Consider the following 22,935-nt stretch of genomic DNA (forward strand, 5'->3'; position numbering starts at 1 on the left):
TTTTGGTTTGTTAAATTAAAGTTTTTGTTTTTTAAAGTAAAAAAGCCAGCGGCTGACAGTGAGTTAACCGCATGTTTGATCTATTTAGCCTCTCAAATCAACACTGGACTTGTCTTACTAATAATAAAATCCATATAAAACACTTCAAGCATCACAATGTTAGTTTAAACGTTTAGCCTACTATCACCACCACCACCACCACCACAGTAAAAAGGCATTTTTGACAAGCTGAGGCAGGCTGAGGCTGCTCGCAACGGCGCACGCAAATGAAACAAAAAAAGTGAAGTGACGTGTTTTTTTAATTAATTTTTTTAATTTTTAATTGAATTTAATTTTTTATTTTAGTGCCATATAGAACCTTTTTTTTTGTGTAAACATTCCTCCCTATTACACATCGTTGCAGCCATTCAAATAGTTCAGTTTTGTTTTTAATGTCAAAGTAGTTATATTTTGTTTTGTTTCTTTATTAAGTTAATTTAGAAAAATGTTTAGAGCATTTTTTTTTGTTTGTTAAATTAAAGTTTTTGTTTTTTTAAAGTAACGACCAAGCGGACAGTGAGTTAACAACACATGTTTGATCCATTTATCCTCTTAAATCAACACTTGACTTGTCTTGCTTATAATAAAATCCATAGATATAAAACACTTCAAGCATCACAATGTTGGTTTAAACGTTTAGCCTATACTATCACTTTTTTTTAACCACTTTTAGTGCCATATAGAACCTTTTTTTTTTTTTTTTGAGTAAACGTGTTCAAAAATAAATAAATAAAAAACAGGCAGGTTGTCTTAACTTACACCTCTCCGCAATATTAATATAAATGTGCACGCTAGCCTATGCACATTTAACGGAGTTCACGTCAACGAAAGCAACAGATATGAGCACTGTAAGAGCATTTAGTCTCATTCGTTCTAATGAAGATGATTGTGTTTTTGAGCATGCTAAGACGTTCGGCAGTTTGCGTGTTGGCTTGCTTTACTCATTTGCGGCGATACTCTAAACACTGTGTGAGCCGTCTTGACAGTAGTGGTGTCATGTGCCTCCACGACGCATGCGCGAGAATATGACGCAGATCCGGCGTTCGGACACATGACCCAGAAGCAATTTGTTTACAAGCAGTCTAAGCTGTTGTGTCTAAGTGTCTAAGCTGTTGGATTCTACATTGATCGTGCTTTAGGTCTCGTCGTAGTTCTCAAAATGGGGCTTAAGTGTGCATTTCATGGATTCCCGAACCCCGGCGCTACGTCATATTCTCGCGCATGTGTCGTGGAGGCACACAAGGAAGAAAATAACAAGTTGGATAAAGGTGTTATTTTGATTTTTTTTGCACACAAAAACTATTGTCATCGCATCGTAAGATTATTGTAGAGCCACTGTGGTGAGATGGACTTTGTAACGACGTTTTAAGTGCATTTTATGGGTCTTGGGAGTATAAATGTACTGAATGCGAATGGAGGCCTATCCGAAGCCTTTCTCAGCCATCAGCTTTCAACTAAAATATCTTCATTTGTGTTACGAATATGAACGGTCTGACGGGTGTCCAACGACATGAGGGTGAGTAATTAATGACAGAATTTTCATTTTTTGGGTGAATTAACCCTTTAATAGCCTGCAAGAAGGTCTGCACTCCAGAAGTGGGGGGTACAAGTCCTTCAGAGCCTTGGCACTTGCTACACTGCTGGACCTAAGGTTCAAAAATGTGGCTTTTGGAAATCCTGCCAAAGCCCAGGAGGCTGAATAGAACATCACACTGGAGTGCGCTTCGCTGATGCGTTCAAACACAGCAACTCCTGGTGAGCAGTTTCAGTCTTCATCTAACTTTATGGAGATCATCTGAATAATTATGTAACTTATACTTCATATATGCTGTCAGTTTATCCTTTGTAACTAGTTGTTGTTTTAATTTTCATTCAGAGCCACAAATGTCAACATCAGGTCCATCATCATCATCATCATCAACAACACCAGCAGAAACCCAGGACAGTTTATGGGAACTGTTTGATAGTCGTATCTGTGAAACCCAGACAATACACAGTGCTACAGCTGATGCAACAGCAGAAGTGAAAAAGTACCTCAAAGATGCGTTTTTGCCCAGAACGCATGATCCATTAATTTATTGGAAAGAGGGAGCAGTAATTTTCCCTCATTTGCATGTACTTGCTAAAAAATATGTGTGCATGCCAGCAACTAGTGTCCCTTGTGAGAGGATTTTTTCAAAGGCTAGAGAAATGATATGTAAAAAAAGAAGTCAGCTAAGTCCTTTAACAGCAGAGCAAATCATATTTTTGAATAAAAATGTTATGTAACAAAAGTGACACATTGTGGCTTTATTTATTTTATTAATCTTCATTTTTCATGACCAAAAAACCCCCCCAAAAAACCTATAGTTATTCACAATGAGGAGGCTACAGGTTACAAAACCAAGATCATGTAGTTGTTAGACAGATGTTAAAAACTTTTTTTTTTTTACATGGATCATTGTCAAGGTTATTTCAGATCAACACATGCAAGTGACCACTAGGTGTCGGCGTAGAGACGGGTGTTGGATTGTTTCGAAGCTTCGAACATTTGCGTCAACTGTTTCAGTGCTTCACGAAGCCTCGGTCTGCCCATCACTAAAACTCGCACAGTGTACAAAATCACACAGGACTGCAAACACAAGGAGCAAACAAAGCAGGTAACGAGGGAAGACAGGTGGGGCAAATTAACCAATAATCAGATAACAAGAAGGGCGGGGTTAGACAATGGACATGAAAGCATATGAAGCAAAGATGACAAGCTAAGTGCTCACACCAAACTAAAAACAAGAGCACATGACCAGCGAACACAATCACAAGCCATGTGCTGAAACAAAACAAGACACGAACATGCAGCCATTAACAGCACTCACCGAATGCCTGTCCACACAAAACATGACCATTTGAAGGCACGCAGCTAATGAAAAACACAAGCCATGTGCTACACAGCACAAGAATACGAGAAAGCATGCAGCCGATGTAAACAAAAACTGCATGCTAGCCTAAACAGAACACAACAACACACGTGGACAGAAGAGCGCACGGCCCAAGTGAACTCGAAAACGACAAAAAATAAAAAATTAAATATAAAAACTAAAATACATACGGAGCCCCGCAAAAAAACTAGTAGGCTAAATAGTGTGCACGATTTACTAATCCATATACCCTCGATTTGCTAAATCATGCGCACGATTTATAAATCGAGGGAATTAATTAGTTCCACTTGTGTGGAAGATTTAGCAAATCGAGGGAACAAAATAGTAAATCGTCAACATGATTTATAAATCGAGGGACCATATTAGTAAATTGTGCGCACAATTAACTTTTTTTTTTCTTGCATGTCATGTGCGGGGCTCCGTTAATACATAATAAAATGATGAAATTATACTGTAATCGCATATAAATAATGTTAAAATTTCACTGATGTGAATGTAAAAATTGGGAATGAACAATTACATATATAATATCTCACATTATCATATGGAGTCTGCTTGCCTGTGTACAACAAATTGTAGCACTGCATCTGATCAGATCAAAACAAAGGCATTTTAATGTCATGATTAAAGGTACAATAAGGGAAATAAATAACAAAAATCATGTCAGAAAAATTGCAGATTTACTAACAACTCTCAAAACTGAAAAAAGATGTATTGCTTGTACTCTTATAACAGTCTAGATACATATCCCATCTCCCAACTTCAGTATTCCCTCTTCTCTACTTTGAAGGATCTGAAACGCCACTAACCTGAACAAAGAGAGACAGGAAATAAGTCTGTGGGGTACAGGAAAGTCTAAGAAAGGAAACAGACCAGGGTAGAGAGCCAGAGAAAGCAAATATGCAGGGAGAACACATCATTCTGGACTGTCCATCACTAAAGCTTGCCAGTAAGTTTGGCTCTCATGTAAGTGTCATCTTAATGGATCGTTGAGTGAAAGCAGGCTCTTCAGCTCAGCAAGAGGACAGGGTATTAAGTAGGAGCTAGATAGTGCCTGTCCATCCTGGAATTTTTAGTCAGGCCGTCACTCTCCAAGGCCATCCGGTTTACCCACCTACTGTGACTTTTCTGCCTGGGAAACTTTCCAAAATAAATTCAATTCTAAAGACTTGGAGTGCCATTCTTCTGCTGCATTCTGATAACTTCATGAAGATTAAAGCACACCCAAACTACCTGTTCATCTTATGACTTTAGAGGATACATACATTTGTCCCTGCAACAGTCCTTCACTCAAAGTATATCAATTTTATAGAAAGAATGAAATGCTATAGAAAATGCAAATTATCTCAAATCTTAATCTTCAAAAAGTGCACAAATGTTATGAATACGGTGCCCATATGTTGACATTTGTCACTTTATAGCATATGTTTTACGTTTTAATTGTGAATGGTTCATTGGTGCACAATATTTCAAAAGAACATCAAGTTCATTTCATCCCCTTCAAACACCTGTTCCACTCGGTAAAACATCAAATAACGCAAGTAAAATATTGCGATTCTATTTTGTAGTGGCTTTAACAGATGACAGTTAAGCAGTGAAACGCAATCACAACACATCAGAATAACAGATTGTTTCAGTTTGTAAAAGAGTGAAGATGACATCAGCGCTGAATAAGTGCTTGAATAAGCTTCAAGGATCACTTCAGCAAATAAACAAAATAAGCTTTTCCCACAAATCTTTGCGTTAAGCATATGTCAACAGGCATTCTGCAGCCAACAAACCCATTCAATTAATGAAACCTTTGGCATTTGTAACCACTAAGAAAACAGCACACCCCAAAAAACAAAGTGCTTTGCTGGCAATTAGATGGTCGATTTAATTTCTTTGAATGCCAAATACAATAAAAAAAGCTGCCCGTTTGTTTCCAACCTGCAAATCTTCAACTTAAAGTGATGTGAGCATCTCTCAGGGTGTAAGCATAAGGGACGACAACTTCCCTCCTGTGGCTTTGCTTCAAACCTCTTTCTTACCTCTTTATCAAAGACTTCTAGCTCTTTTAATATAACAAAAGAACACGAGAACACGGAGCAGTAAGATCTCAGCTGCTGGATAAAAACTGAACGTAGGTGATCTGCAAACAAAATATTGCTAATTAAATGCTACCAATAGACGCCAGTCACGTCTGCTCACTCTACTAATGCCGCAGACAGAAAAGACATGAATGGCAACTTCATTTTTCTCTGCAAAGGAGCTAAAGAAATTAAGTGCAAATGGCATAGCTTACACTAATGACATTACGGTGGGGATCCGCAATGAGCCAAGCTGTTAACTGAGATTGGCAGCACGTCACTGCTAGAATCCATGAATACAGATGAAGAAGCTTCATAATCAAGAACATAATAAACATGCTGTAATATATTGTGTCGGTATGCAAATCAAAACAGGAAATAACTTAAGCTGATTTTTTTAAGGGCTTCTTATCACAATTTATAGAGTAGATGTAGTTTTTAGAGTAAGATAAAAAAAGAAGAAAATGTATTACATTTATCTGAGAAAAATAGGCAACTCCTTACAATATCCTTTTTATGGTGCTGTAAATAACAATGCAAACTAGATGACTAAGCTGTAGAATTAAATTTTCATATCACATTTTATATGACCTCAGCTACCATTTAAAAGATTGGGGTCGATAAGATTTTTTTAATGCTTTTGAAAGTCTCTTATGCTCACAAAGGCTCAATTTCTTGAACAAAAATTATATTTTGAAATAGCATTACTATTGAAACAGCTAAATTATATATATATATATATAACCATAATTGCTAACATTGATCAAAATGACAACATGAGGAAAGAAGCTAAGGCTGCTGTATTTTATTCTGAGCTTGAGTGACCCAATGTGCTTTAAAACATATTACATACACTTCCACAAAATCAATTCTCAATCAACAAACACCAAATTAATCTTCCTGTTGAGCCACTTCCTGTTCATTCCAGAGGCTCGCATCTGGGGCACGTTCAAGCTCAAACCGGTACGAAACGTTTTGCTACGGTTTCCGGGTTGAACGACATGTTTCCTGGAAACGCTGTGCAACGGGGTTTGAGATGCGTTTTCTCTTGTTTGGTGGGTGTGTCAAAAATGTCAGCCCAATCAGCAGCAACATGTATATAAACCGTGCGGTATTAAAGAGACAGCTCGCACAATGGGTCCAGGTAAAGTTGTTTACAAATGTGTCCGCAGATCGGTATACGCAACAATTGAAGATATTAGAAGACATGTTTGTCGTAAGAGTTTTATAGTAAAAATACAGCATATCAACATGATGATGTAGTTATGTAGTTAATGCGCTTTATTTTTAGCTTCATTGCAAGGCAAGTTTATTTATATAAAAAGGTATTAAAAAAGTAAGGACTAGAATAAAGAATGGCCTTCTCAGCTGCCATAGTTCTGCGGTGTTCAATGCACCACCGTTTCCGTTTTTAAAAAAAACATTTTGTCGGGGCTGAACACAGCCCTGCTAAGAGTAGTTTTTATAGCTGAGAGGTATATTCCACATATTGTATCGTGTTATAACCATACAAATCAAAATGCTATAGATGAATGTACGTCCTTATAAAAATATAATTAAAAAATTTGGGGGGAGGAATATGACCTGTCGTGCCATATAACTAAGCAAAATAATTAAGCTAAAATACATAGATTTAAGTATTATAGTTTTCAATTATAAGTATTCAATATTTCTGAGTATTCTGAGTAGTCATATATTTCTGCTCATATTACCAATTAAAGACAAATTAGCATATAAGGGAGATGCTTTCCCCTCAAAAATGGTAACACGTTGAGAATTTTAAAAAAAATACAGACAAAAATATTTGCCAATTATTCTTTAAATCAGAATAAACAATTAAGAAGTAACTGTGGTGGTGTTTCAAACCCCTTTTCATAAATATTTCAAACATTTCAACTAACAACAACTAGAGAAGGTTTCCTATCAGAAACTGATTTACAGACCTTATTCCAGATGTTAAGCATCTAGAAGAATAAGGTCCAGCCACTGGCAAGGTGCCATGAACACAAATACAACCTTTATCAAAGGAAGAGCAAGTGTTCCTGGAAGCACAATAAATCATTGCGATACAGAGAAACATGTATGACCTGAAAAAAATGATAAAAGCATTAACCATAAAAAAAATAAAAATAATAAAAAATAATATATATATATATATATATATATATATACACCTTGAATAATAAATAAGAGTCAGTTAAGCCTACATATATGTGCACTGTTCTTACACTCAAAAGTGCTCGCTCCAGGTTCCAGCCTACCACTTCAGGTCCCTCTGGAGAGATCCAGCAGCCAATTAACTGAAGCCCTGAGGCAGGTTGACGTATATCTCAGGCAGGATCCAGGGTGACAGATCTGATCCTGCTTAAAGCTCAACTCTGAGGAAGAGCAAGCTACTGCAAACTCATTCTTCACCTAAAGCAGCACTATTCATCCAGCTGTCCCAACAAAGCCTGCATATCTGAAGAATGAGGTCTTGTCTCTAAGATGAGCATGCAAAACATGGCAGAGTGCTGAGTGCACTGTATGGCTGACAGGCCTTTTATCTGATGACACGCTGAGCAGTCAAAAGGGACAAGGGGAAGGTCTCTTTTCATGGAAATATGCCAGCTTCGCATGCATAAAATGGATCCAATACAATGACAAAAAAAATTAATAATAATAATAATAATATTATTTATATATATATATATATATATATATATATATATATATATATATATATATATATATATATATATATATATATATATATATATATATATATATATATATATATATATATATATAAGCCCGCCTCCCCTCACTCACTCATTTCATTTGCTCCAGATGAATATTGCTGGTGTTACAGGGCTTGAATTTCGGCGTGGGATTGCACATCATTTTACTCATTCCCGCAGATTTTGTGCTCACACATAAAGCCACCTCTCAGTACTAAATTAAGTTATTTTTCACTGCTTATTGTGCTTAAACAGTCAAATACACACAAAACAATGTCAAAATGCTGGCCTTGGTGAGTATTCATGTAAACACAGTCAGTTATGTTTTAAGCGGGGCTCTGAACCGGTTCAAGGAACGAAAACGAAAAACGGAAACAAACGAAATTTTAAGAGGAACAAAAACAAAAACGAAATCAAAATCAATTTGAATCGTTCTGAACAGAAACGTTAATTTGAAATGACCATTAACCGGTTAATAACGTTATTTTATCGTTCTCTTTAATATTTTAATTTGGCAGTGACCAAACATGAATAGAGTAGTCCAGCATGTGACGTTGACTTATCAAGCGTGAGTGAAATGTCATCTCTGAATCTACAGGTAACGCAAGTCAGTGTGAGCGCGCATTTACACGCCTCAAGTACATTTCTTTCCCCACTGAGGTCATCAATGAAAGCGCAGGTATTGGAGGACATTCTTTTCGAACGTTTAAATAAGCAGTACAGACTTTAAGCTCAAATAGTCTGATTTAGGCTAGTTTATTGATTTTGTTTAAGCCTGTCCAAGCAGGCTACTAGCATCTATCAAACATTTTTCCTATAGTCTTTCAGATTGCCAATACAGGACAGGTCAATGTTTTCTATATAGACGGTTGATGCTTCGTATTAAATGGTATTTTGCATTAAATGATCAAGCTTTATTAGCTGACTGAATTTGATTATGTGATGCAAGGATGTGTTGTGCAGTGTTTGCTTTGAAATTAGCAATTGACGGTGCATTAAAAGAGCAATGGTTATCCAGTTTATTTATTCTTTATTCATGCAATTTTTAAAACAAGTCGTGTTGAAAAAAAGTTATGTACAACGTCTCGGTTACGTATGTAACCCTCGTTCCCTGAGGAGGGAACGGAGACGTACGTTAGTGACTAACGAATGGGGGTTTCGCTTAGAAGCCAATCATCTTCTTCGTATTCAACAGCGCCCAATGGCAGTGCCAATGCCATGGGCATGCGGAATTTGCATGCGTAACTCCGCCCCACCTCGTGGGTATATCAGGAAGTACGCTGGCAACATCGCATTATGTTACTGCTGCAGGAGCCAAGACTGAACGCCGCGTTCCAGGCAGCACAGCTGACGTGGCAAAGGAAACGTACGTCTCCGTTCCCTCCTCAGGGAACGAGGGTTACATACGTAACCGAGACGTTCCCTTTCGTTCAGTCACTACGACGTACGTTAGTGACTAACGAATGGGGGATCCTATTCAACAACGCCACTCGGCTGTCATCCAGTGCCCTGCGTAAGTGTGAGACCCGCTACTTAAGGCCGTAGGACTCCCACTTAACACAGGATTACCAAGGTACACTGGGAAGCATATCCCAGTGAGGGAATGCCAAGATGCCTACCGTAGGGAGGACTTAGAGAATACACATATGACCCGCTGAGGGTTGCATATGGAAGATCTCTAGGGTACCAGCCGAAGGTGGATTTTTAACCCTAGGGGTGGCAGGGACTTGCCAAGGGAAAGACACCTGCTCACTGAGGAGGCTTACGGTGGGAATACTCGTGTGGGGGTCGCCGGAGGGGAACCATGCACACGGAGCACCTGGCCGGACATGAGGGTCTGGGCTCGAAAGGGCAGACTGAACTGATGTCGGCGTAAGCAGTGCTGGAGGAGCTCAGGGCTCTCGGGGAGCTCACCTGAGAAAAATATTGCACGTATCCAGTCCTTGGAGTGGAATGGCGAGCAAGCGAAGACACCGGAGCCTGGCCCATTACCGGCCACCCGTAGGGGCGAGTACATAGTCGGACACTGGCTCCACTCGGAGATTGTAGAATCTGGCGAATGTGTTGGGTGTCGCCCAGCCTGCAGCTCTGCAGATGTCTGTTAGCGAGGCGCCATGCGCTAGAGCCCAAGAGGAGGCCACACTCCGGGTGGAGTGTGCCCTCACACCAAGGGGACATGGTCGGCCTTGCTGCTGGTAAGCCAAAACAATGGTGTCCACTATCCAGTGAGACAACCTCTGCTTTGAGAGAGCACTTCCCTTCCGCTCTCCACCATAACAGACAAAGAGCTGGTCTGAGGTCCTGAAACACTGCGTCATGTCTACGTAGGCGCGGAGAGCGCGTACTGGACAGAGCAATGCCAAGGCTGGGTCTGCCTCCTCCAAAGGCAGCGCTTGCAGGTTCACCACCTGATCTCGGAACGGAGTGGTAGGAACCTTGGGCACATATCCGGGCCGGGGTCTCAGGATCACGTGAGAGTTAGCCGGCCCGAACTCAAGGCACGCTTCGTCAACCGAAAATGCTTGCAGGTCCCCGACCCTCTTAAGCGAGGCCAATGCGGTCAGCAGAGCCGTCTTCATAGACAAGAACTTAATCTCGGCCGACCGCAAAGGCTCAAAGGGAGGCCTCTGCAGAGCACTTAAGACTACTGAGAGGTCCCAAGAGGGAACGAGAGGAGAGCGAGGAGGATTCAGTCTCCTCGCCCCCCTCAGGAACCTGATGATCAGGTCGTGCTGACTTACCTTTTTGTCTCCCAGGAGATCGTGGTAGGCAGATATTGCGGCCACGTACACTTTAAGGGTGGAGGGAGACAGCCTTCGCTCCACCCCCTCCTGGAGAAACGATAGCACGGACCCGATCGGGCATTTCCAGGGGTCTTCTTGGCGGGAAGAACACCATGTGACGAAGAGGTTCCACTTCAACGCGTAGAGACGTCGTGTAGACTCAGCTCTAGCGGAAGTGATGGTAGCGACCACCGCAGGTGGAAGGCTACTCAAACCTACCGTGTCCCGTCCAGAAGCCACACGTGGAGCTTCCAGAACGCTGGACGCGGGTGCCAAAAGGTGCCCCGTCTCTGAGTAAGGAGGTCCGGTCTCAGAGGAATAGGCCAGGGAGGGGCTGTCGCAAGGAGTAAGAGTTCTGGGAACCAGGTCTGGCCGTGCCAAAGCGGGGCGACCAAGACGACCTGTTCCTTGTCCTCCCTGATCTTGCACAGTACCCGTGCAAGAAGGCTCACTGGGGGAAACGCATACTTGCGTAGCCCTGACGGCCAGCTGTGCGCCAGTGCATCCGTGCCGAGGGTGCCCTCGGTCAGGGAATAATACAGGGAGCAATGGGAAGAGTCCTGGGAGGCAAACAGATCTACCTGTGCGTCGCCGAACCGTTCCCATATCAGCTGGATCGTCTGGGGGTGGAGTCTCCACTCTCCGGGGAGAGGCTGAAACCGTGAGAGCTCGTCGGCTGCACAGTTCAGGTCTCCAGGGATGTGGACAGCACGAAGGGACCTCAGGCGCTTCTGACTCCACAAAACGAGATGGCGGGCGAGTTGAGACATACGGTGGGAGCGTAGACCGCCCTGGTGGTTGATGTACGCTACTACGGCCGTGTTGTCTGTCCTGACTAGCACATGTTGACCCCTCAGCAACGCTCGGAAGCGGTGCAGGGCGAACCGTACTGCCAGTAACTCGAGGCAATTGACATGCAGAAGGCGCTGGGGTCCTGTCCAGGAGCCCGCGGCTGCTTGTCCATTGCACATGGCACCCCAGCCCGTGGATGATGCATCTGTTGTCACAACAACATGCCTGGAAGCTCGTTCTAAGGACACTCCGGTCCGTAGAAAACTGAGGTTCGACCACGGGGTGAGTGTCTGTAAGCAGGCCCGAGTCACTTGTACCCGGAGCGTGCCAGACCGCCATGCCCATCTCGGGACTCGATCGCGTAGCCAGTGCTGAAGCGGTCTCATATGAAGCAATCCGAGCGGCGTTACCGCGGCTGCAGATGCCATATGCCCCAGGAGCCTCTGAAAGTGTTTCAGTGGAACCGCACTCTTGCCCTCGAGTTGTCGAAGGGAAGTCAGCAGAGACTGCGCGCGCTCGCTCGAAAGCTTCGCGCACATGGCGACCGAGTCTATATCCATACCGAGAAAAGAGATCCTCTGCGCGGGGCAAAGTTTGCTCTTCTCCCAGTTGACCCGAAGGCCCAGACGGGCTAGGTGATGGAGCACCAAATCTCTGTGTCCGCAAACCTGCTCTCGAGAGTGACCCAGTATGAGCCAGTCGTCGAGGTAGTTCAGGATGCGAACCCCGTGCTGCCGAAGGGGCGCAAGGGCTGCCTCGGCAATCTTCGTAAAGACGCGAGGGGACAGAGATAGCCCGAATGGTAGAACTGCGTACTGATATGCCCGCCCCTCGAAAGCAAACCGTAGGAACGGTCTGTGTCGAGGCAAAATGGAGACATGGAAGTAGGCGTCCTTCAGGTCGATCGCTGCAAACCAATCGTGTGGACGAACGCATTCGAAAAGGCGTTTCGCTGTCAACATCTTGAACGGAAACCGGTGAAGGTAACGGTTCAAGACGCGCAGGTCCAGGATTGGCCGTAGCCCACCGGTCTTTTTGGGTACAATGAAGTACGGGCTGTAAAACCCGCAATTCATCTCGGCTGGAGGGACAGGTTCGATCGCACCCTTCGCCAGTAGGGTGGCAATCTCCGCTCGCATGACGGGGGCGTTGGCCCCGATCATGGTGGAACGGACTCCCCGGAAGCAGGGAGGAACCTGCGCGAACTGAATCGCGTAGCCGCGCCTGACGGTCCGCTCGACCCAGCGGGACGGCCCTGGAAGCTGAAGCCAGACATCCAGAAACTGCACCAGCGGGGTCATACGGTGTACAGACGTACCCGGTGTGGGCTTGCAGCGATGCAGCGTCACCGGCCCGGACATGGGAGGCTGTGGGGCGTCCCGGTGCGGGGGCACGGTTGACAGCTGCGTCCTGACAGAGGAGACCAGGGAAGGACGCACGTTCCACTGGGGTCTGCTCTGCCAGGAGGCTGGCGACAGAGTGGGATGCGAGTGGCGGGACCCGTGGGTGGCGCGCACCGTCATCACCGGACTCTGTGGGCTCAGGGATGGGAGTGTTAATTCTTTCTTTGACCAACATAGGGTGCTGCTGACCCGGGGGCCAGCAGCTGAACAAAGGATTCTCCCCCGGCCCTCCACCGGGGGAAGGAGTGGTCCTGCTACCATCTCCTCGAAAGAATTTCCCATCCCTGAGCCGTCCGTCTCAGGAGCGCCGCTTGGCCTGGCGTTTAGCGGGGCGCGGGGCGGCCTGAGGGGACTTGGACGCCTTCCTACGGCTTCCTCCGCGACCCGGCCCGGGTGAAGGCTGCTGCTTGGACCGGGTGGGAGGGGCGGGAGCCTTAGGAGGGCGTCCTCGGCGTGGAGCAGACTGAGGCGACTGTGCCGGCGGCTGGGTGGAGGCAGCAGCTGGCCGCCGGGGCAGTACATGTTTGATAGCCTCAGTCTGCTTCTGGGCGATTGAGAACTGTTGGGCGAAGTCCTCAACCGCCCCGCCGAAGAGGCCGGCCTGGGATATGGGGGCATCGAGGAACCGGGTCCGCTCGGTGTCCCGCATATCGGCCAGGTTCAGCCACAGGTGACGCTCCTGGACCACATTTGTGGACATCACTTGACCTTGGGAGCGTGCGGTCACCTTCGTCGCCCGGAGAGCGAGGTCGGTGGCGGCACGCAGCTCATTTAAGAGCCCCGGATCAACTCCACCCTCGTGCATGTCCTTGAGGATCCTGGCCTGGTAGACCTGGAGGATCGCCATGGCATGCAGCGAAGCGGCAGCCTGCCCCGCGGCTCTGTGCGATTTCGACACCAAGGTTGATGTGAACCGACAGGCTTTGGAGGGGTGCTTAGGATCACCACGCCAGGTTGAAGCGCTCTGAGGACACAGTTGCATCGCAACAGAACGTTCAACTGGAGGGATCCCAGTGTACCCTTTAGCTGCCGCCCCATCGAGGACGGAGAAGGCGGAGGAAGCCACCGAACGGTCGCGGGAAGACAACGGGGACTTCCAGGACCGCGTGAGTTCCTCATGCAGCTCGGGAAAGAAAGGTATTGAGGGCAAGGACTGACGGGTGTCAGCGCGAGCCCCCAAAAACCAATCGTCGAGCCTTGAGCGTTCGGGACAGGGTGGAGGGTTCCACTCGATCCCTAAGCTCGCGGCTGCCCGAGACAACATGGCTGTCAGCTCTGGATCTGACTCGGGCAATGCTGGCACGCCCGAGGGCGGCAGCACAGCCGAGTCATCATCTCCAGAGGACTCGAGCCCACCTTGTGATGCGGTGATCGACATCGCATCCTCCTCCGGAGCGCCAAACGAGATGCGCGGGGGGGCCGGAGCCGGCCCCGCGATCTGCATCTGAACGCTCGCGGGTTGCAATGTGCAAGACGGGGGTGTGGCCCGAGGCATGAGCGTCGGGGCTTTGTTCCACACCGTAACCGTCAAGTCACCCTGACCACCAGCCGAAGTACTGGGCCTCTGGGACTCAGTAGATCGGGGTGTGGTAGAGGGGACTCTCACTTCAGTACGAAGGTCATGGAGTCTTGACCGCAACACTGCGATGGTCATGTTCCCGCAGTGAGAACATGACTCATCCACGAACGCTGTCTGAGCATGCTGAAAGCCCAAACATACCAGACAGTGTTCGTGCCCATCAGAGGAGGAAAGCAACCGACCACACCCAGAAGTACACGGACGAGACATCCTGAAAAGGATGCGTCACGTGTAAGCTCTTTTATGAGAGGAAAGCCTCGCAGAGAACGCCGAAGCGCCCAGGGACCACACACCAGCTGTCTAGCGGACCACTGCGCAGATCAGCAGGCAGGCAGTATGATGATCACTTGAACGCGCCGTAACACCAACGCCTCTGGAAAGCTGCTCGTCTCGAAAAGCTGTCGAAGACTCAGATCAGGCTTGTAGGAGTGAAGAGATCCTCTTGGCTCCAAAGCAGAAACATAATGCGATGTTGCCAGCGTACTTCCTGATATACCCACGAGGTGGGGCGGAGTTACGCATGCAAATTCCGCATGCCCATGGCATTGGCACTGCCATTGGGCGCTGTTGAATACGAAGAAGATGATTGGCTTCTAAGCGAAACCCCCATTCGTTAGTCACTAACGTACGTCGTAGTGACTGAACGAAAGGGAAAGAATGTTATCACTCTTCTGAAAATAATTCGGCATTAGAGGGCCACTTTAGATTGTCTAACACTCCATTAAAACAGGTCCGCTGTTTATGCTTTGTCATTCTAATGCATGTATTTCTGGTTTTAAAAATGTTATGAAATAAATATTCAAGTTTAATTACCATGCGTTATATTATTATTGAGTGAAAATAAGTCTATTTATACATATTTGTTTAAAGTTTAGGCTAAATTAAAATAACGTTATTAACCGGTATTTTTTCATATCAAACTGTTTTCAGAACAGTAATGTTTATTGAGGAGCGCAAAAACGGAAACGCTATAATATTGATTCTGCTCGGAGTGAACCAATTGATATTTTTTTTTCAGTTTTTAAGCCCTGGTTTTAAGTACAGTTGAGAAAGAAAACATGTGTAATAGTATAATGGGTCTGTGCGTCAGGTCTTAAAGTGACAGCAGCCTATATACCTCCTGCTGCCAAATTGAAATAATATAAAAAATATCTATATGGCAGTTTCTCCCCATGGTATCAATGTCAAAATTGTGGCCAGTGAAAATGCTGAGTATCTACTGTATATACCGTATTAAGTAACTTAGTAATTATACTAAGAACAACATCAAATACAAAGCATTAATGATGCGTATATTTAGAATGGACACGTGCAACTGTATCTCTACTGTATGTAGAATGGATACTACATCTCTAAAAAGCTATACTTAGATTTTACAATAAACCTTAATATGGGACATGCATACAGTTAAATATTTTATAGCCAGTCTTAGTACTGTAGCAGTGAAGCACTGACTTGTTAATGGTTACAACTGGAGGCCAGCTATTGATTTAGGTAATGGAAAAATTATAAACGACATTATGAACAGATACAAGGCCACCTTAAGCCTATTGTGCATGCATACTTCATGACCACAACTGAGAATCTAAGGACCTCTTCTGTGGAGGTTTAACTATGAATGTGGACAAATGTTCCCCCTTGTTCTGTTTTTACAAATCATTCCCACATCATTAGGGAAAATTTCAATTTGATCAACAGAATGCGAAAGATCTCAATCCCTCAAAGGCAAACATCTCTTCACCTCAGAGTTCATGGTTTAACCTTAAAAGGTGATTTTTAAATTAGGCTTTCTGGGATCACAGCTCGTTCAAAAAGGCCCAACAGAGACGTGTATGCAAACAAGAGTTGGCCTTTCACTAAAAAGTGTCAGATAACTTTGTCACTAATATAATTTCTTCATCAAGAGTAAAGGGCAAAAGGAACTTCCTGTTCAGCATGAAAATTAAAGATTTGTTCCAGAAAAGTTTTTTGTTATGCTGGTTGAAAGTCTCTTCACATGTGATAGCACTAGAAGTTAAGTGGTCTAAATGTTTATATGTATCTGTGGAAGGCGTAAGACCATGATACAATGTCCTACCCGCCTGTCAACTTAAGTATTTCCATACCTCCAAGCACCCTCCTCGCGCGACATCACACGTTAGACAGATGCCAGTCACCGAAAAAGCAGCCACCTTTTACAGTTATTCCTGAACCAAAACAACAATATTATGCTGCGTTCACAACATAACTACTGTAATTCGGAAGAGATGGAAACCCAGGACGTTATACTGACGTTTGTGACTCAAATGTATGCGTTTTAATGGTAACACTATCAACGGCAAATGATTCTGCAGCAGTCATGTGTGGTACAGGTCAGTGCTCTTTAAGTTGTTTATGTTCATTATTATTGTAATGTTACGTGCTTTGAGACATGAGGTAGTTTAACGCCGCCTCGTGCCACTTGTGTTTGCTCCCTGCTGTACGTTTTCATGTGTTGTGAAGGAGACGTGGCTTTGGAGACACTCTAATGGGAGGGAGGATCTTATGCTTTCAAAGCAAGTTAGCTATTGCTAGCCTTTCCGAAAATTGACTACTCTACCTATAAGTTTTCACATATCAGAGACAAAAGGACATTGTCTGTACCTTGATCCACAGTACATATTGTATTAACCCCAGTATGAATACAGCACAGTGTGAGAGTCGTGGAAGAAAGGACTATATAAAATTGTTTTCCAACATTCAATTAAGTCCAGCGCCAACAAGTCTTTTAAGTCTGTAATCCATATCAGAAACCCCACTGCTGGTGAAAAACACAGCACGGACACAATGATCCTTTACTTTGAGGTTCATCACCAGGCTGCAAACCAGCGGATGCAGCACAACCAGACGCCAAGTATTATATTTTCCCTCTGGGACCATAAGAAATAGGGATAAAAATGGCATAAAGCACAATGAGAACACAACCAATCACACCACACACTTCTTTTACTGTAATTTTCATCAAATAAATGCAGCCTTGGTGACTTTGTTTAAAAAAGAAAATTAAAACCTGTTACACATACACAGCATTTCACTCCAACAGGCTGGAGGGTTAAATCTTCACCATGATCTATAATCATCTCTTAATTAAGTTAGTGCTAGATTATTTAATTCTCAAAAAAGTAGAAACAATTAAATATACAATACATATCTAATAATGGCCAATTACAATAAATTAAACAAATTAAATGAAACCGTTATTTCCATGAGCTTATTGAAAGACAGTCTGTTATTGTGCTGTCATGATTTATACTTTAATAAATAAAAAGATATTAATTCTTATTTTTATGTGGAGCATAGCACTTACATGTAATGGTTTCTGCCTGCCTAAGTGGCCATTCTTGGCCAACCGGACTAGACTTATGCTGCTACTCTGGATATTCTGTGAGAATAAACTTCAAATGCTCTTCTTTATGGTTGAAACAACCAGTTTCATAACCAAAGAGATAAAAGAGGCAGCAAACAGATCAAGAAATCATGTTTAAAATATTCTTCTGGTCTGAGTCACTGGAGAACACAAGTTCACATGAGGTAGAACATCAGACTATCTGCTGATGAGCCACACTGTTTAAGATGCTGTGCTGCTGTTGGGGTCGGATTAGAATCACAGCTGAACGCCGCAACAGGCGGAGAAGCAGATGTGCTACAGCATGTGATATCCACTTTCACAGAAATAGTAACTGAAGATGCAGCCTCCATTTTCAATTACAAAGAGTGTGGACATCCAATATATGTGCCTGGCAGTCTATTCTGTTGAATCACTATATCTCGTCAAGTTACAGCTTATCCAGATTCAAGCATCTTTACAACACAGGGTCTATAGACATAGGAGGGGCAAGCATTATGCTGAATATTCCAGATATGAATTTGTAAATGTTAAGCAAGCAGTTCCGTGCCATGAGAGTTTCTGAGCAGACTCAGAGGGATCTAATCTACACTGACCCTGAGTGAAATTGAATTCCCTCACTGTGGAACTCACAAATGCTTAGAATAAAAAGAGCTAATTAGGGAGCCTCCAAAAGTTCTCTAATTGAATACATGATTATTTCTGAACCGTGAGACATACTAGGGGGAACAGGAGAAGAGTGCAGTGAAATCATGCTTAGTAGATAATGCTTCAGATGATTGAAGCATGAGCAATTTCTTGGCAGTCTTATTCCTACAAAAGTGTCATATCATTTATATTTCAATTGCTTGGCAGACATATTCCAACCAACCGCACATGCCAAGTGGATTTTGAAGCAATCCTCCTAGCAAAAATCTATATATATTTGGGCTGTCAAACGATTAATCGCGATTAATCTCATCCAAAATAAAAAAATCTGTGCTATAATGCATAATATATGTGTGTGTACTGTGTATAATTATAAATTATTATGTATGTATAAATACACACACATGCATGTACATATTTAAGAAATATTTTGTTATATTTAAATGTACAATATTTATATATATAATATATAAATGATATAAATATATATTAGGGGTGGCACGGTTCACAAAACCCACGGTTCGGTTCGTATCACGGTTTAAGGTCACGGTTTTCGGTTCTGTACGGTTCTTGTTGTTGTTGTTTTTAATCGTTAACACTCCAGAAATTTACTTCAGCATATGATATATAGCTTAATCATCCACAATTTAGGATACAGTATTAAAAAAATGTTTATATGTAGAAGTTGTTTCCTAACTGGCTGTCTACCGAGTCCGACACATTGGCGTAACATTTTTCATGTTAATCATGTCAATTTTGAACAATGCGGTTTTAATTCAGCTGACCTGATTAACAAATTTCACCATGAAGTGTTCCGTGTGTTTCACAATCACCATATGACATCCAGCGCTGTGAAAAGAAAAAAAAAATACTTCCTTATCTCTCCCACTTGCATTTCTACACGTGACGTAACCTGCAGCACTCCACTTTTACTTTATTTTACTTTATGTCCACACACACCTCTTATTTTGCGCGAAAAGGACACCCACTGTCTGAGGTAACATATGGGCACGAGGATACATTGTGCATTGGTCGAAACCGTGCGACGCACACGCTCCGAACCGAGACAAGCGAACCGAACGGTTCAGGTTTTTTTCATGAACTGTGCCACCCCTAATATATATATACAGTATGCACAAGCAAATATTTCTTAAATATATACATGACTGTGTGTGTGTATTTATATATACCTAATAATTAAACACAGTACACACATATATATTACGTAAACACAAACTTTTATTTTGAATGTGATTAATCATTTGAGTTAATCGTGATTAATCATTTGACAGCCCTACAGGGGTCCAGACTAACATTTGAGAGCAGTGGCACCAGTTCTACAGATGGTGGCGCCAGCACCTGATTTGGTGGCGCTGGAGGAAAATTTATCATAAAGGTAATTTAATCATACAATTACTATTGTTTTGCGTTGTTTTGTTAATAAGTGCAGTTATTAATAATATTACATGTTTATTAATTGAACATTTAACAGTGAAGCACTGAGCTTGAATTGATAGATCAAATTAACTTTTATTAACAACAGTAATGTGCAAAAACCTAGGGGAATTTAAATATTCTACTCTTATTAAATGTAAAGGAGCACTCTTTACTTGTTTTCTGGGTAATTCAGTCACAATTTGAAGAAAAGTTTTTGTTTTTCATGAGACTTTGTGACTTTTGGAAGTGGAAATGGCTAATAAGTAAGAGAAATTCCCCAGTCCGTTCCAGTGAGGGAAATCCCAAAGCCCAACCCAGAGAGCATCGTACTGTCCATAATGTCTCTAACACTTACGTGTATCTGGGCCACACACAAATCCACACCAGCTTCTGACCAGAGTCCAGTGATGGCTCCATATACATCCCCGGACAAAGGTGCTCCCCTAGCCAAGCCTAGCTTCCGGCTCAATGACACAGAGGCCGAGCCTCCCCGAGCCCCTGAACTGTCGGCGCCTCCCTGGACACCTGCACTGCCGGCATTGTCCTGGAGGCTTCCTAGCCTGCCAGCATCGCCCTGCTCACCTCACCGTGACCTCCAGGACTCCAGGGGAAAGACTATTTCAGTTGACTCCTTCATCTTGCACCTCTCTACAGCCACAAACAGTGACAATCATATAATAATTATAATCAATATTAACAATAATATTATCATATATAACAAGTAAATATTGACATAAACATTATATAAATATCCTATATTCTATATATAACATTTTATATTTTATAAATACAATTTATCTTTGATCATTTTAAGTCTAAAATTATGTGACAAAATCAGCCTAAATACGCGCTTTGTATAATTAAGATGCACCTTCTGCCGGACATTTGCTTTATTAAACAGAAACGTCCATCATCTTTTTATGTGGCTTTTTTTTTTTTTAAACGCAAACCTCAAGGCTAAAGCTAGAGCATCAGCATAAGCGAGCAGGACATTGTCCTCAATTCACAGCCTCCCAAAAAAAAAATCCTCTACTCAACACAACAGCTTGGCACGTGTATCTTTGTCTTAACACTATTTGCATAAAGATTCCAACCGTACTGTAGATCCAAAGCAACTTCTCTCAAGGGTGTTTGTGTGCCAATATTCCACATCTTCCACAGCTTTATTTTATTCAAAGAGAAAATGTCTGTCCTTGCTACATTGCTGCTGGTTTATTTATTTGATTTTATTAAATCCATACTTAAATAGACTTTAGTACATCTAACAATTAATTGGAAAAGGAACACTACAACAACAAATGCAGAACTACTGACATTCTGCACCATGTAGGCTACATCCTGATATTCAGGCAAATGGAAAGCAACCCACAGACCCTCTAATTTTTCTTCATTCTTCCAACTAAGATGGTTTTGGGAATGGAAAAAGACACATATAAGAACATGCAAGCCTTTTTCCCCTATGAAATACCGCTGACAGTGCAAGCAAGAGGCAGCTCTGCTCTTTGTGTAGCGACTGAGATGAGAGGAATATTACAGCATCAAACAGAATGGCTCAGAAAGGATCAACTCTCACCAGGAACTCAACCTCTCCATGAAAGCCCATAGATTTTGAAATCTTTAAAAAAGAGCAAACTTTAGTTCAATAGAACGAGTGTGTTTGTGACAGCTACAATAATCTCCTTAGTATGTACACTTTAAAAAAAAATGCTACCTGATCTGAGCTGAAAAATTAAGTCTAAATCACTGTTTACTCACCATCATGTCATTCGATACCCTGGAGCTTTTCAAACATCAAAAATGTGGCAAAGTCTTCTGAAGTCATATAAAAGTTTTTGTCGTTATTCACTGAAAATATGAATTCCTTCTGCTTTTAGAGTTCACAAGTGCTCTTTTCAATGTTGATCTGGTTCACAAAAACATCCTGAATGATTTGTTGCCCAATCTGACTGGTCAGGTTCTCAAGATCATCCAGCTACAGCAGTTTTAAAGTAAAGATCTCACTGGAGGAAGATTATCAGCAAATAACTTATATTTAACCCTGTTCCTCGCATAAAGCCATCTGATAGTCTAGGAGACTTGGGATAAATACATTAAACTAAGTCAAATAAACTATGGTGCTCATGGTTGTAATTTTGCAGCATGACAGTCCCAGACAGACCTCATTCAGTTTAATCATACCCAAAAATAGAGACCAGGATTAGGGCTGTGCGATATGTCAATATATATCGGATGGACGGAATAAAAAGTCTATCGTTTCATATTATGCTCTATCGTTTATATCGTGGTGTCGCAAAATACATTACTTATGGCAATACTTTTTCATCATTTGGATGACTGCAATCTTACACATCACAAACATAAAATAAATAATAACAGCATGGCGAGTGAAGGGGAGACTGAACCAGGTGGCTCCAAGCAGGAGGTGATGGTCTAAAAATCACTTAGTCGCTAAAAGTCCAAACTGGCAAGCCTTAAAACACACAATTGACAAAGTTTAGTGAAGACGCAAGTGAAAGTGACCTGTCTTCAGGACTCGCGCGTTGTCAGAGACACAATGTGGATGAGCTCAGGGTCACAGAAAACAGCTCGCGAGCACTGAAGTGCCATGTTTTTAAGGGGAAAGTATTAACAGGATTAAAAACCGACATGGGAAAATTACATCGGTTAGAGGTTCTGAATTTCGTCCAGCCCTACATCAAAAATGCTAAAAAATAAATCACAGGGTAAAAAGTTAGAGCAGGCTTTTGCCCACGTCACTCCATATAACAGAGACCCGCGAAGATGAGATCAGTGTCCCATTTATCACAAAGTTTCGTTATTGGATGAATCCACGTTTAAATAAATCTTTTAAATTAATGATTCAATGACAAAACACTTCAAAATAAAGGGAGAAAAATAATCACATATGAATGAGTACATTTTTAAGTACATACTTTAAAATGTAAAAACAGAAAGTAATTTCCATCTGATCAATATATATGAACTACTAATTGATTGAATATACAGAAAAGGTACTATATTGTTATATATCGTTATTGGGATATGAGATGACTTATATCGTGATATGAGATTTTGGTCATATTGCCCAGCCCTAAACAGGATATTTTCAGAACAAAATAATCTTTTTGTATTCCACATGAAAAAGTCAAATGTGTTCCGAAGGACATGAGTCAGTAAATAATAAGT

The sequence above is a fragment of the Gobio gobio genome, assembly GCF_949357685.1.
Source record: "Gobio gobio genome assembly, chromosome: 21".
Lineage (NCBI taxonomy): Eukaryota > Metazoa > Chordata > Actinopteri > Cypriniformes > Gobionidae > Gobio > Gobio gobio.